General features: G+C 38.1%; 1 protein-coding gene across 3 annotated transcripts in view; it reads left to right on the top strand.

Moving 5' to 3' along the window:
• LOC134672790 (stress-activated protein kinase JNK) overlaps positions 1–14,752 on the top strand; it is a 211,597-nt gene that overhangs the window by 160,292 nt on the left and 36,553 nt on the right. For all 3 annotated transcript variants that reach the window (XM_063530748.1, XM_063530745.1, XM_063530746.1), the window contains one exon: positions 8,583–8,631. The gene's annotated coding sequence lies outside the window, so the exon portion shown is untranslated. The remainder of the gene's footprint in view (positions 1–8,582; positions 8,632–14,752) is intronic.

Below are 14,752 nucleotides of genomic sequence, written 5' to 3'. Positions count from 1 at the left end.
CATAAACAATTTATGGAACATTTACATCCAGGAAGTGTATAAAAATCTACGTTATGAAAAAAGAAAATCTACAATACGGAGATAATCTACACATAGGCCGCTTGAGGTATATTCTTTAACCATACATCCACATACACATTACATACATTTATTTATGTACATCCATATCATAACTTTCCTGCAATATGTTCAGAAACGATAAGCTAAGAGAATTTATTAAGAAACCAGCATCTGTGGTTGCATCGTTGTGTTTACTTTAAGGTATCGATAACCAATACTTTATGTAAATATTTCAAATATTTGAATAAATATAACAAGCGTGTGTTAATATCTTGTTATTGTATTTAAATTAAACACTGACTTATTTACATTCGAATAACCGCAAAAGCGAACGAATTTAGAATAGTTATCGCCACAAAGGATACAATTTTCTTAAGCTTTAAATAAATTATCTATGTTGCTACAAAAACATTCAACATACTTCACTTAAATTATCTTTCATCTGACCCTTCACGTGGGTGACATAAATTTGTTCTAAACAAACTGAACAAGTAATTTAAATAAATTGTTCCCTAATAATCCAGTAAGAACAAACCCATGCCAAATAAATACAAGAAAAACCTGCTCGTACGGAATACATATATAAAGTATAAACCCCCGCAAAGTCTTTATTAACCTTTACATTGTTCAAAATACAAACTATAACAAAAGCATTTTTATAACCTTTCATTTGACCTGTGTCTGGCGACATGTGGGTAGCATTCATTTGTTCTAAAACAAGTAACAGAAAGAAAGCTGCTTACACTGAATATATTGAATAACTAGACCATGTCAAAGCTCGGTTGACCTTTCATTTATATCGTTCAAATTGCTCAAAACATTTCACGTAACCTTTCATATGACCGAGACTACCGAGAGGCTTAGGTATTCGAAATTAAAAACCTGAGCTTATTTAATTTGCTGTCCTCTAACACAGATGTTAAAGCGAAATTGGGGACGCGTCGCGAAGATATGTCATTTTAGTATTTTTATGTTTTTACTATTGTAATGTACTTGTTTTTATTTTAAGATTTTGCTTAGGCGAAGTTGTGCACCAACGGCGAAGTTAGGTTAGGGTTTCTTGCGATAGATAGTATAACGTGGTTTGTCGATTTAATACCTATTCTACGACCCGTAGTATATGTCACGCCGAGCGCACGTAGAGATACACTTCCACATCATGTTCAATTGATCATATGTATCAGTTGACATATTTAAACTTCGAAAATGTCTCCTGTAAGAGCTCGTGGGTGTATCCATTAGCTGAATTAGCTCTACGCTCAAACTCGTGTAAACACTGAAGCGCTCGCGGCTGTTTTAGATCTGTATCCAGCCGTTGCCAACCGTGTATTTTATGAAGTATTATTTGGCTGTTACCTTATTTAAAATCCTTCAGTTCAGTCTGTGATAATTAGGCTCACAAGTGTTCCAAACGGGGGTAAAATTTGTTGTAGACACAATTAAGTTAAAGGTAAGACGCACTTTATATATAATTTTGTTATCCACCAGGTGCTTACTAAAAAACATCACTTAAAAAACAGCTAGCAGTCACTAGGCTAGGCTAGGCTCTTTCATGTTTTATGTTTCTTTTTGTACAATAAAAGGATTTTACTACTCTTACTACTACTACTGCTGGTCCAGTGTAGTGTAATTAATTATTATTAAAAGCATTTTAGTGTCTTCAACCATTTTACGTATATACCTACTCGAAACTTAATCATATTAATACACTTATCTACCTAGTTATTTTCTAACCTTAACCCATATTGCTCGCGTGAATAGTGCGCTGACATTCATCTGAAAGGGAAGCCATTCAAAGCGCTCCGTTCGATGCTCAGATAAGGGGTTTAAATGGCTATGCCCGGGGAGTCCCTATATAACTTACTAAAATAGCACTAGCAGTGGCTTTGATTAGTAAACCCCGTTATCATTGTTGCGATTTCATTGAAAATTTGGGTTGGCAAAAGTATCTACCGTAGGACCTTAATTTCACCGTCTATGCCCAACTTCGTCCTAGTAAAATATTAATAAGAAATATATAACAATTTAATTCACAATAAATAGAGCAGCATAAAATATAGTTTATAAGTAAAAATCAAATATTCCAAAATAACCTATCCTCGCCACCCGCCCCCATGTTCGCCTTATATTTTTTTCGAAATGAATATTATACTAAAACTTATTCCATATCCTAAATGTTGAATACGCCCTAATGGGCGTATTATTAAACGCTTGTAAAGGTGAAGTTATAGGTACATACTACAGGAGAATCAAGGATTCGTATTTTTGCCAACCCTTATTTTAAATGAACTGCAAATTTGATAATGGAATTTGTTTACGACCTTACACGGCTAAAACAAAGTTAAAAAAAAATGCAGTGCAGTGATTGGCTGTCTGCGCCGGCAGGCATTGAAATACGTGCTGCTGACAGGTAGACATGGGCTAAATAAAGTGCAAGCCCTGCATTGGCACAGGATGGATATACCTTAGGGTACTCAAAAAAATTATTTTTCATGTTCCACTTCCTTATTTTGTTAGGTACGAGTACTAGGTCAGTAAATGAATGCCCAAAAAATGTTGTAGAGGGAAATGCTAGGAACACAATTTTTGACTCCGTAACTTTGTTTAGACTAGTTAGGAGGTGAACATATCAAAAGTCCCCGGCTGTAGCCCCGGTGCTGCGGGGTAGAGGGGGGTAAGAAGGTCGAATTTTTCGGTTTTTCATTGATATCTTGGAAACTTTGCATCTTAGCGACATGACTACTGAGACAAACCGAAAGCTCATAAAATTAGTTACAAGTTTTATCAAGTCAAGTTTTTCGATATCTTGAATAGTTTTTGAGATACCCGCTCTTGAAAGTTTATTTAGGGATTTTAATTTTATCTTGATTTCTACATCAGTGATGCTGTTAGGCCATGTTTGGTAACATTTTCGTATAAATCGGGGGTGCTGAATTCATTTATGGTATCACATTGACACTATTCCGAAGTAAAACCAAAATTAAAAAAAAAATATTTTTAAAAATCCCTCTTCACGTTTAAACCGCTGAACCAATTTCGTTGAAATTTTGTATAGAAATAGTTTCAGTCTCGACACAGGACATAGGATGGTTTTTATAACCAAAAGCATCTTTTGAGGATGTGAAAAGTGGGGTGGAAGTTTGTATGAGGAGTCAATAACCGCTGAACCGGTTTAGGTGAAATTTAGGGTGGTATACATCTGTGATTTAGATGAAAATGATACCTAACATGACTTCAAACCTTACCTTAAGCAGTATTTACCTCAGGAATTCAGTTTCGTCGACGAAGTTGAATTCCTCCCATACTCCATTTCACAACTTTAAAGGATGATTATTGAGATAAAAAGTATCTTATGTCCTGTCTTGGGACTCGAAATATCTGTATACCAAATTACAATTAAATTTGTTGAGCGGTTTAAGGGTGAAGAGGAATTTAAAAAAAAAGGTATTTGTTTAAAGTTTATATGTTTTTTCTAAGGAATGGTGTCAATGTGATACCAAAAATGAATTCAGCACCCCCGATTTATAAGAAAATGATACCAAACACGGCCTAGCAGCTTCACTAATGTAGATATCAAGATAAAATTGAAAGCCCTAAATGAACTTTCAAGAGCGGATATCTCAAAAACTATTCAAGATATCGAAAAACTTGACTGAATAAAACTTGTAACAAATTTTATCAGCTTTTGGTTTGTCTCAGTAGTCATGTCGCTAAGACGCAAAGTTTCCAAGATATTAGTGAAAAACCGAAAAATGAGACCTTCTTTCCCCCCTCTCCCCCCAGCACCGGGGCTACGGCCGGGGACTTTTGATATGTTCACCTCCTAACTAGTCCAAACAAAGTTACTGAGTCAAAAATTGTGTTCCTAGCATTTCCCTCTATAACTTCTTATTTCTTGGCCTATACTCCTATCAAGTGGATAAAATGCGCCAAGTTTTTTAAGGGGTGCTCAACCACTTTGAAATTTATAATGTTATTTATTTATTTATTTATTTAATCTTTATTGCACATAAGGAAATACACTGTACAAAAGGCGAACTTAATGCCATAAGGCATTCTCTACCAGTCAACCTTTAGGCAAAGCAGATAAGTTGTAGGCGGTGCAAAAACATGTAGTAGATGATACAATTAGGTGCCTGTACGAACACAATACAATCATAATAAATACACTAATATAAACATACATAAATATAAATAATATTGATACAAATACATATACCTACTTACATATACATATACATACATACATACAAATGAAATCAGATGAACTTACAAAACAGAAACATTCAAGATTTTCCAGTACTGCCAGCAAAGTGCTCACTTAAGGATTTTTTAAAAGCAAGTCTGTTCGGACACTGTTTAATTTTGACAGGGAGACTATTCCAAAGGCGAGCTGCCTGAATTGAGAAGGAATCGGACATATAACCAGTTCGGTGAGATGGTATAGACAGAGAAAGATTGCCAGAAGAGCGAAGCTGACGGACACGAGAGACACCATAGTAGTGGAAGAAAGATTTTAGATATTCGGGGGACTGAGGGTCGTTAAGAACAGAAAAAAGGGTGCAGAGCATGCGAATTTTGCGACGAATACGAATAGGAAACCAGCCAAGTTTAGAGCGGAATGAGGAGACATGATCGTATTTACGGAGACAGAAAACAAAACGAATGCAATTATTCATTAAACGATCTAATTTATCCAGGAGCTCTTCATTTAAGTCCGGATAACACACATCACCATAGTCGATTATTGGCAGTATTAAAGTTTGTACGAGCAATATTTTTGTTTTAATTGGTAAAAAGTGTTTAAGCCTGTTGAGTGCATGAAGAGAACCAGTAACTTTACGGCTAATTTCGGCTACCTGTGTCCTCCAGCTCAGGGTACTATCCAGAAAGACACCCAAGTCTTTTACACTTTGGCTGTAGGGAATAGGCGTGCCATTAAAGTATACAGGAGGTGTAATATCGACTTTAAGGAGCTGTCGGGCGCCGCCTATGACAATGGCCTGACACTTGGAGGGGTTAACGAATAGACCGAACTTCTCAGACCAATGTTGGATGTGTCTGAGATCCAGATTTAGCTTATTAATGGTGGCAGTAAGGTCGGCAATGTTACACTGGTCATAGAGTTGCAGGTCGTCGGCGTAGAGATGGTACGAGCAGCGAAGGTCTGGAGTGATAAAATTGACAAATATAGAAAATAATAGGGGTGAAAGAATACCTCCTTGTGGTACACCTGTGGCTAAGTTACACCATTCCGACAAAATGCGGTCGACACGTACTGCTTGCTGACGTCCACACAGATATGCCGAGAACCATTTTACGCGACACGCGACACATTGAGGTGCTCAAGTAGGGCAAGGAGGATCTCATGGTCGACAGTGTTGAAAGCATTTGAGAAGTCAACGAGGACAAGTACTGTGACCATTTGATTCTCCATGCCCCGCCTGATGTCCTCTGTCACTTTGAGCAGTGCGGTACAGGTGCTATGTCCCGGTCGAAAACCAGACTGAAAGGGGCTCAGAAGTTTGTGTGAGAAAATAAACCTTGACAGCTGTTTATGAGCCACCGCTTCAGCGATTTTCGACAAAAAAGGGAGTATAGAAATAGGTCGGAACTGACTAACCAACGAAGGATTATTTGTTTTAGGCAGAGGTATGACAAATGCTTTGCGCCAAAGCGACGGAAATTCACCGTTAGAGAGAGAGAAGTTAATAATATCAGTCAGCATGGGAAGCACGCAGTCAAGGACAGACACTATCATATACCGACCGATGTCGTCGCAACCAACAGCTTTTGACTTAATGGACTTAATAATGGTCCTAACCTCCGATTGAGTAGTGGGTGAGAAAGAAAACGAGACAGTGTCAATTGAAGGTAGGGCCAAAATTTCGAAAATGGTATTGATTTTAGCATTACTATCAACGGATCGGGCAGACGAGAAATGCTTGTTAAGGTCAGAAAGGGAGAAAGACATACCGTCAAACTGGTTAACGGGCTTGCCAAGACCGAGGGATTTTAAGAACTTCCAAACGTCGGCCATGGAAGAGGAGGTGACATTCTGATGGATATACCGCCGCTTCGCTGAACGCACCATCTGGTTACACCGGTTTCGTGCAGTCTTAAAGAGCCCCCAGTTTTCGTCTGTGCGGTCACGTTTAAAGCGTTTAAAGGCACGGTCTCTTCTACGCATAGCCATGCGCACACCGTCAGTAATCCACGGCGCTGGAGGCCGCTTAACCCTAACCCTGTGCAACGGAGCATGTTTATCAAAAGTCTTTAAAATTGCATCATTGAAGAGACATACTTTGGTTTCCGTAGTGGTAGCTGCAAGTACAGGGGACCAGTCAATTGCCGCAGCGTCACGCAGCAGCGCGTCAGGGTCGATTTTAGCGAAGCTACGAATGTTTATAATGGCAGGTTTACACTTGGCCGGTTTGATATTATAGGACGCGAAAAGCAGGTCATGGTGTGAGAAGCCGGGTGCAGGAAACTGGCCGTGTTTTATGATATTGCTAGTGCAAGAAGTAAGTATTACGTCCAGCCAAGTATCAGATGAAGCAGTATGATGAGTAGGAGCTAAGGGCAGAAGAGACAAATTAACAGATTGAATAAAAAAATTTAGTTTACGGCTTTGTGGGTTGTCCTTACACAGATCAGTGTTAAGGTCACCCATAATGAGGTAATGTGTGTAATCCGTGCTCAACGATTCAAGGGCTCTCTCTAGGTCGGAAAAATAATCAATTGTAGGGGGACAGTAGACTACGCCTAGTACAGCCTTGACTCCTTTAACATTCACCTCAAGAAATATCCATTCCGCAGCACCAGAGTAAAGAGAAGGAGATAAATTTAAGATTTTGTACGGAATGTTACTTCTGAGGTAAATGGCAACACCGCCCCCGCCCTTACCGGTACGATCGTTTCTAATTAAAACAAAACCGGGTAGGGGGTAAGATGAGGAGACAAGGGTAGGCTTCAACCAACTCTCCGACACAAGTATCGCGTGAACGGAATCGGTCTGAAATGTATCTAAAAGGTCAGTAAAGTGAGAAGGGATACTTTGGGCATTTATATGACACACATTGAAGTGTTTAGAGTTAAGAAATTCGCGTGACACCAAAGTACCCAAATTGTGAGAAGTGTCAAGTGAGCTTAGTGAGATAAAAGCTGAGCTATCATTACTGGCAGAGTAAAAAGTTTCATCATCAGACATATATATAAATATATATAAATATAAGACAAACACAAATAAGATAATATAAATATGTGTACGTACAGAAAAAAAAAACTTAACTAAATATTGCTAACTTAAAATATAGGCCCAACTCTGCTAATCCTGCCGATTGTTCTGTGAGAAAAAAGTACAAAAGGAAGAAAATAAAAGTAAATTTACAAACAAATCTTAAAAGTAGATAAAATTAAACCGTTACCATTAAGAAAAATAAAGGCATAAACTCATAACAAAATCAAGCGATAATGACAGTAAATCGAACATGCCAAGTCGAATTGACAGATTAGAACATAGGTGTCAAAATACCCACTAAACGTCAAATGAAATGCAAAGCAAAAAAAAGCAATGTTAATAAGTACATGAAATTTTTAATGTTCATGAATGTTTAAAAGAGAATTGTCTACGGCCAAGGAAATCTTTCATAGAGATTCAGATCATGAAGCATGTGTTTGAGCGCCATAAAGATTTTTTTAAATAATTATATGTAACCTTGCCCTACCGATAGCGGAGGAAATCCTAGGAATAAAATTTGTTATAATCAAAAATAACCCGCTTTAGAAGTATTTCTTTCCGCAGAAATGTTTTAGTATAAAGACGTTTTACTATCTCGAAATTGCTGTCTCCATTTTCTTATCTTTCCCGGAAGCTTGATTTAATGTTCCCGGCTAACGAGACGGGACAGGATGATGTTATTTTTAGACCTACTGCCGTATTCGAACTTCAAGATATTCACAAGAGACGACACGTGCTAGATCCATTCTAGATACGTTATAGTTTAGATATCGACTAGTTCTCTTTTGCAGCGCAATTCGGGCAACCAATGTCACTTTTACGTTTGATAGAGTAAGATATCTATTAGATGTTCATTGGATCTCTAAGTCATATCCTGTGGAAATCGTTCAAAAGTATCTCCAGAATCGTGCAAATATCAAATTTGACAGATTAGATCTTAAACATATCGTTATCGTATCTTGGTGATGTCTAAAAGATATCTAATAAATATCTATTTCAAAATCCGAATCGGGAAAATACTTAAAGTACTTACGGCCCGATTCGAACAATGCTTATACAAGAGAAGCCACAGCGGTATAGTCACCTGCAATAACATGTTACAGTTCGAAAAATATGTGACATGCTCTTACGGCTCTACAAATAAGATCGTGTCAGATATTCTTTTGGCCTTCGTTGTGTGACATAATATTGTAGGTGACTGTACCATACCGATCTGTCAGAGACGTTTTTTTGTTACAGAGTAAAATATGTTTTTAACGAACGATATTTATTGTTGTTTCAGGTTGTGTGTACAGAAAGTAAATGAACAAAATGACAACGTGTAACTTATGGTGAGTACAAACCATAGGATCTTTTAATTTAAACAAAGTTAGATAAACCTAACGGCACGATTCGAACTTTAAGATACGTCAACTATGTATTACGTCTAGATATCATATCTGTGACGTCTAGATATCATATCTGTGAATGTCAAAAACGTACAATGTTTAATGTTAGGATGCCGTCCATTTGGATGAATCCATATTGTAACGGCATCCATTTGGGAGGCTCGTCAGTGGCCTGCTTTAGGTAAATAATAATATCCAACGGCTCGATTCGGGAAATGAATAAGAGATGCACTAGATATGAAATAGTAAAGATATGTGACGTTCCACGGCAAAAGGTACCTTAAGGCGGCTGGCACCGCGATTCGGGAAATTAATTAGATTCACTAGATATGAAATACTAAAGTTATGTGAAGTTCCACGACAAAAGGTACCTTATGGCGGCTGGCGCTTACGTCGCATAGCGCCGCAATAATATTGGAGCGACGTTAATAATCGTAAGCGCCAACCGCCATAAGGTACCTTTATCCGGGGGACGTCACATATCTTTACTATATCGTATCTAGTTAATCTCTAATTCACTTTTCGAATCGCGCCGCAAGTCCTCCATAATATTACGATACGACCTTACCCTTCGTTAATGTTTTATCATAACCAGATCAACGCCATAACAAATTCTTAAATTAGAATCGACCCCTTATTTAAATAAGGATTATTTTTTCCTACATTCCGTTAACGCATGCGTTCAACGCTGCGTTTATGACATAAAACAACCGCGCGCTAAATTTAATAACACTTTGCAAAAGCTGTTATCTATCTGAACTTTAGTCGCGAGTATCTGATAGATACCCAATTTGGGTAATGGAATATGCCCCGACCACATTGCCAACCGTTTCTGATATCCCCAGGCATATTCCCCAATAAAATATCACGAAAATACTCTATTCTTTCTTAGTGCTTACGATTGCGTTTAAAAACAAACTCCCCGTTTTTCTGTGCCTCAAAAATGCTGTTTGGCAATTGTTTCTCGAACGCCTTTAAGATGAATGTTTTTCGAAATTTAAATTTGGAACTGAATTCGAATGCGACTTTGAGCCGTTTTTATAGATTGCCAGTCGTAAATTAAAAGGAATTGAGCGGTCAGCATTTCAGTGTTACCAGACAAAAATAAACCTTGTCTCTTTAAGGTTACAGTTTAAAGTTGCATAAGTAGAGAGATGCACGTGCCAAAACTAGTAACTTTTTCTATAAGTATAATGGCGCTTTAATGGCGTCTCGGCAGCAGTAAAATATATTGATTCCGTTTCCGCAAGGTGGCGTTTTCGTATTGTAAATCACGAATTGGGAATGCTTGGAATATAATGTTGCAGAGGTTATAATATGTAGTCTTCTCAAACATGCAATGAAATTATTGTAGTTTGGGAATTGTTTTATTTTAATGCGCTACGTCAGTGAATTAGTTTTTTTCTGCATATTCTCATTTAAGGTATAGACGAGCTGAAATAAAGTAGGTATATCTGAATCTCTATTGTTAAGTTGGTTACTGAATAAATGTAGAAAGTTATGAATAGTGTCCTTATAGATATATTTATAACCAGAGACCATCTAGAAAATATTTATAATTTTAATTTTTTTTTTATAATTCATTGATGGATGGTTTCCCACCCATATAAATTCAGATTCCTTCTTAATTTTAGCTAGTGTGTGACAGCACTAAAAGAGTGGTATCAACAACACAGCCAAAATACACTAACAAAATATTACATTTAATATGACTGTACTTTTTCTTTATTTCATTACATGTTTGAGAAAAGCACCATACATGCTTTGGCGTGAAAGGGCTTCCCAGGCTCACATCGTTACGCTCAGCCATCTACAGCCGGCAAGCCCATCTTTCCCGGCCTCTGCAGTAATGTACTATTATCATGTAAAGGTACTAGGGAAGTATATTTACGCCTACATCTGCAGTATTGAAGTAGGAATTTAATTAGATTACGGGCCGAGTGGCCGCAACCGTGTCAAGTGCGCTGCGATGCCTGCGATGTTTTATTCACTGCTCCGCTACGTATTCTACACGTAGAATGGTTACAGTGGTATTCAGATAGAGGACACTGGCGTTTATATGGGGTTACGTTAAGGTCTACTAGTAAATCGAATAAATTAAAAGGATATCGAATCGAAATCGAATAAATTAAGCATAATACTTAATAGATCCATCATTTCCTGCACTCTTTCTGCTGTCTTACTGCTAATTACATAATTCCTATTTCTGTCTCTCTCGGCAGAGAGTATTAGGCGCCAGAATAAATATTAACTCTTTAAGAAATAGTAAAAAATGAGGCCAGTCGAAGGCCTCTATCTATGTATAATTAAATTAAAAATTCAGCCTCTTACACGCCGTAACAAGATTAAAATGAAACTTCCCAAATAAAATATGATAAAAAAAAAGAAAATTTATAATGTACGGCCAAGGGAGCCGTCAGGCTCTCGTCCAGGGAAATGAATGCAGAATGCAACGCGGCCGCAATCCGCAACGCTGGTTAACGCCATTTTGTTTAGCTGACAGTAGTCTGACAATTGGGATACGAGTTTGCGAATATACATTTTTCATGATGCAAGCAAGCATTTTGAACCAATTGCAATATAAAATCGATTAACTAGAATACTATTAAGTTTTCGCTCGCTTTAGCGATATCAGATAAACTAGCAGTGTGAGTGTGGAAAATCAGCTTAGCCGAGAAGACTGGAGCATAAAACTCATGCTCATCGACTGGCGAATTATGCATTATGCATGGTCCCGATCTTAACATCCGATTTGACAAACTTCGCTCATACGAGTTGCACAACAAATAAGAGACATTTTGAAACCATTTCTAAGGCAACAAATTCAAACACATTTTTACTTCAGCACATCACCCCCTCCCGAGGCTAAGCATTTTTAATAACCGAAGTTGTAAGTCATCCTGCTCGCCCGTCGTCCAACTTGTACCAACTTTCAGTTCTGCAGTGGCTCCCGGGAAATGAATGCAAAATGCACGAGGACAGTAAAATAACTGTCAATTTATAGGTTCCCAGAGAATGTCCGGCGTGTTTAGTTTGACACTCTCTGAGCCAAAATTTGATAAAAATCCAATATTTGGCAAAACAGATTAAGTTCTTATTTATTAGACCTCCTTTTATATACCTACTAACTTTTAAGTTCATAAATTATACGGGTTATATATTATAGTGACCCTTACACGGATGGGCCAATTCACATACATACATCTTAGTTTCTTTTTTCGCAGCTAAGCACAGGCATCTTCATAATACTCTCAGTGATTGAAACCATTTTTGCGATTTTGTTTTCATTGATCGTTAATGTGGCCAGGATGTTTTTGAAGGTGATTAAATACTATCTACGTGAAATTATCCATAATTAAAATAAATATGAGAAGACATATAAAAAAGAGCAGTAGCATCTGATTTCTTTTGACGACCGGTCTGGCCTAGTGGGTAGTGAACCTGCCTATGAAGCCGATGGTCCCGGGTTCGAATCCTGGTAAGGGCATTTATTTGTATGATGATACAGATATTTGTTCCTGAGTCATGGTTGTTTTCTATGTATTTAAGTATTTATATATTATATATATATCGTTGTCTGAGTACCCACAACACAAGCCTTCTTGAGCTTACCGTGGGGCTTAGTCAATTTGTGTAAAATGTTCTATAATATTTATTTATTTATTTATTATTTATCTGATTATGTAATAGCTACCATCACCATTATCATCAGTGTTGCCAGATGGTCACAAAAGTCACATTTTTCGTGACTTTTCGCCTTCTCGTGTGACACGTGCGTGACTTTCGATCATGAGGCAATTTTTGTGACTTTTTAATTTCTAGTCGAATTTTGGACAAGTTTAATTCTGCAATTCGTATTATTTAGGAACGTAGTGAACGCACCCAAGTTGACACTTCCACTGGCACTTTGACGTTAAGCCTCCTCCACACTAGTGCGCAAATCGCGGCGCGAAGCCGCGAACGCGAGTGTGGCGTCGATTTTCGCGGACAGCGAAATCGACTCCACACTCGCGTTCGCGGCTTCGCCCGCGATTCACGCGCATAGTCTGGAGGGGGCTTTACATCCACCATCATGTTTATTATAATAGTCGTGTCAATATGAGACTTGTTACCTTGATATGACGGTGTTATTTAGTTTGATAGTATACCTAGTAGTTATCTATACGCCTCTGGCGGCCTCTGATTCGATCGGGCAATTTAATCAGATTGGCGAAAAATTGACTAATCTAAATACGCCTTAAATCGGAGATTGACGCCAATTTTATTTCTGATCAAATCAGTCGATTTGGTCATCCCGCCTGGATACCGCTTAAAGGCTCTCGTGATTGAAAACTGATAAGAAAGTTGCATTTTATCCACATGTGAGGCAAAGTAATCAAATTTTGCTGGTAAAATTGATTATTTTCAGGAAGAAAAATATCAATAGATTTATGGTGATATTAGTGCCCCCTAAATTGATAAAATGCCCCAAAACGAAAATACTGGCGTCACAAATTGGCATTCTTGCGCCCGCACTCCATTTTATCGGTAATATCGGTCATAATCGGCGGTTTAATTCGAGCGAGCCAGAGCGAAATAGCCAGGCAGAAAGACCGGCGAGCCAAATTGGCGTTTGCGTCCGCACGTCCTGATTCGATCGGGCAATTTAATCACATTGGCGAAAAATTAACTAGTCTGGATACGCCTTAAAATTCATGAAATCGATCAAAAATAGAATTAAGTATGAAAATGTGTTTCAAAAAGAAAAATCATATAAAGTTAGTAGGTTTTTTGTGAAATATATTATTTTCTGAATTTTTTCGAACAAAATCGATTTAAAGTTGGTCAAGCAGATCTTGTCAGTAGAAAACGGCGGCAAATTTGAAAAATCTAGGCGCAAAAGGGATATCGTCTCATAGAAAATTTGAATTTCGCGCCTTTTTGTACTGACAAGATTTGCTTGACCAGCTATACAATACAATAATATAAAAATGTGACTTAAGCAGCAAAAACGTGACTTTTAGGGAAACGTAACGTAACTTAGGACTCTAGAGCCCTGGCAACACTGATTATCATAATACTCGTATCAAGCCTGGCTCTTTTTGGTGGAGTAATCGCGATTAAGTTTTCCTCTATTCTACGCCATTGTTTTGAGATCTTGATACGCCACTACGCTGGCTTTCTCTTTAGCGTGCGTCTCGGTCTTCCTACACGTACCTACAACGAATCAATATAAGTTCACAGGTAGACTTTAAAGCGCAATCTATATGGAAAACGCGACACGACTCCGCGCCAAGCTCTTACTAAATTTCAAATGCATATCTGGTTAGTCACTCAATCTGACACATGAAATGCATGCGATTCCATGCTGTTGCCCGACACATATATAACAGCCATTGGAATACTAGTTGGAATTTAGAATTTACTGCCCGAGAATACGGAAAATAGTTGAATGCTTTTTCTATAATGTCTGTTACTGATGTTATGCATGGTGGTGTAAGTATAAAGCAATATACACGTACATGGATAGAGCGACAGTCCTCAGTGTATTGTGCCTAGCGTTGTTGTCTGATGTATTATGTATGTATTTTTAAATCTGTCACCGAGGCCGTGGCGTTTAATTTGTCGTTCTTAACGCTTCCACGTTTTTAAAAAGGCTAAATTTACATTGAGCGTTAATTCCGGGAAAAATTTTGGCAAAACTTTTGGTCCATGTTCTTAAGTTTCAGGGCCATATTCCATTTTTTTACCGTAAACAAGTTTTCATCATCATCATCTCAGCCATAAGACGTCCACTGCTGAACATAGGCCTCCCCCTTGGACCTCCATTCGTACCGGTTGGAAGCGACCCGCATCCAGCGTCTTCCAGCGGCCTTAACAAGGTCGTCCGTCCATCTTGTGGGTGGACGTCCTACGCAAACAAGTTTTACAAGTCACAAACTCAACATAACGAAGCATTTATCCCGTATTTCCTGGTACCGTTGCCACCAGTACGGTTTCACCTTGCCTTTTGCATTCGCTTCGTCGGTTTTGCTCCCATTCATTCAGAGAGTGGCAATCAATGGAGCGTCTCTGTGGACCGGCG

This window comes from Cydia fagiglandana, chromosome 17 (assembly GCF_963556715.1).
Source record: "Cydia fagiglandana chromosome 17, ilCydFagi1.1, whole genome shotgun sequence".
Lineage (NCBI taxonomy): Eukaryota > Metazoa > Arthropoda > Insecta > Lepidoptera > Tortricidae > Cydia > Cydia fagiglandana.
This window is presented reverse-complemented; position numbering and strand designations above follow the sequence as displayed.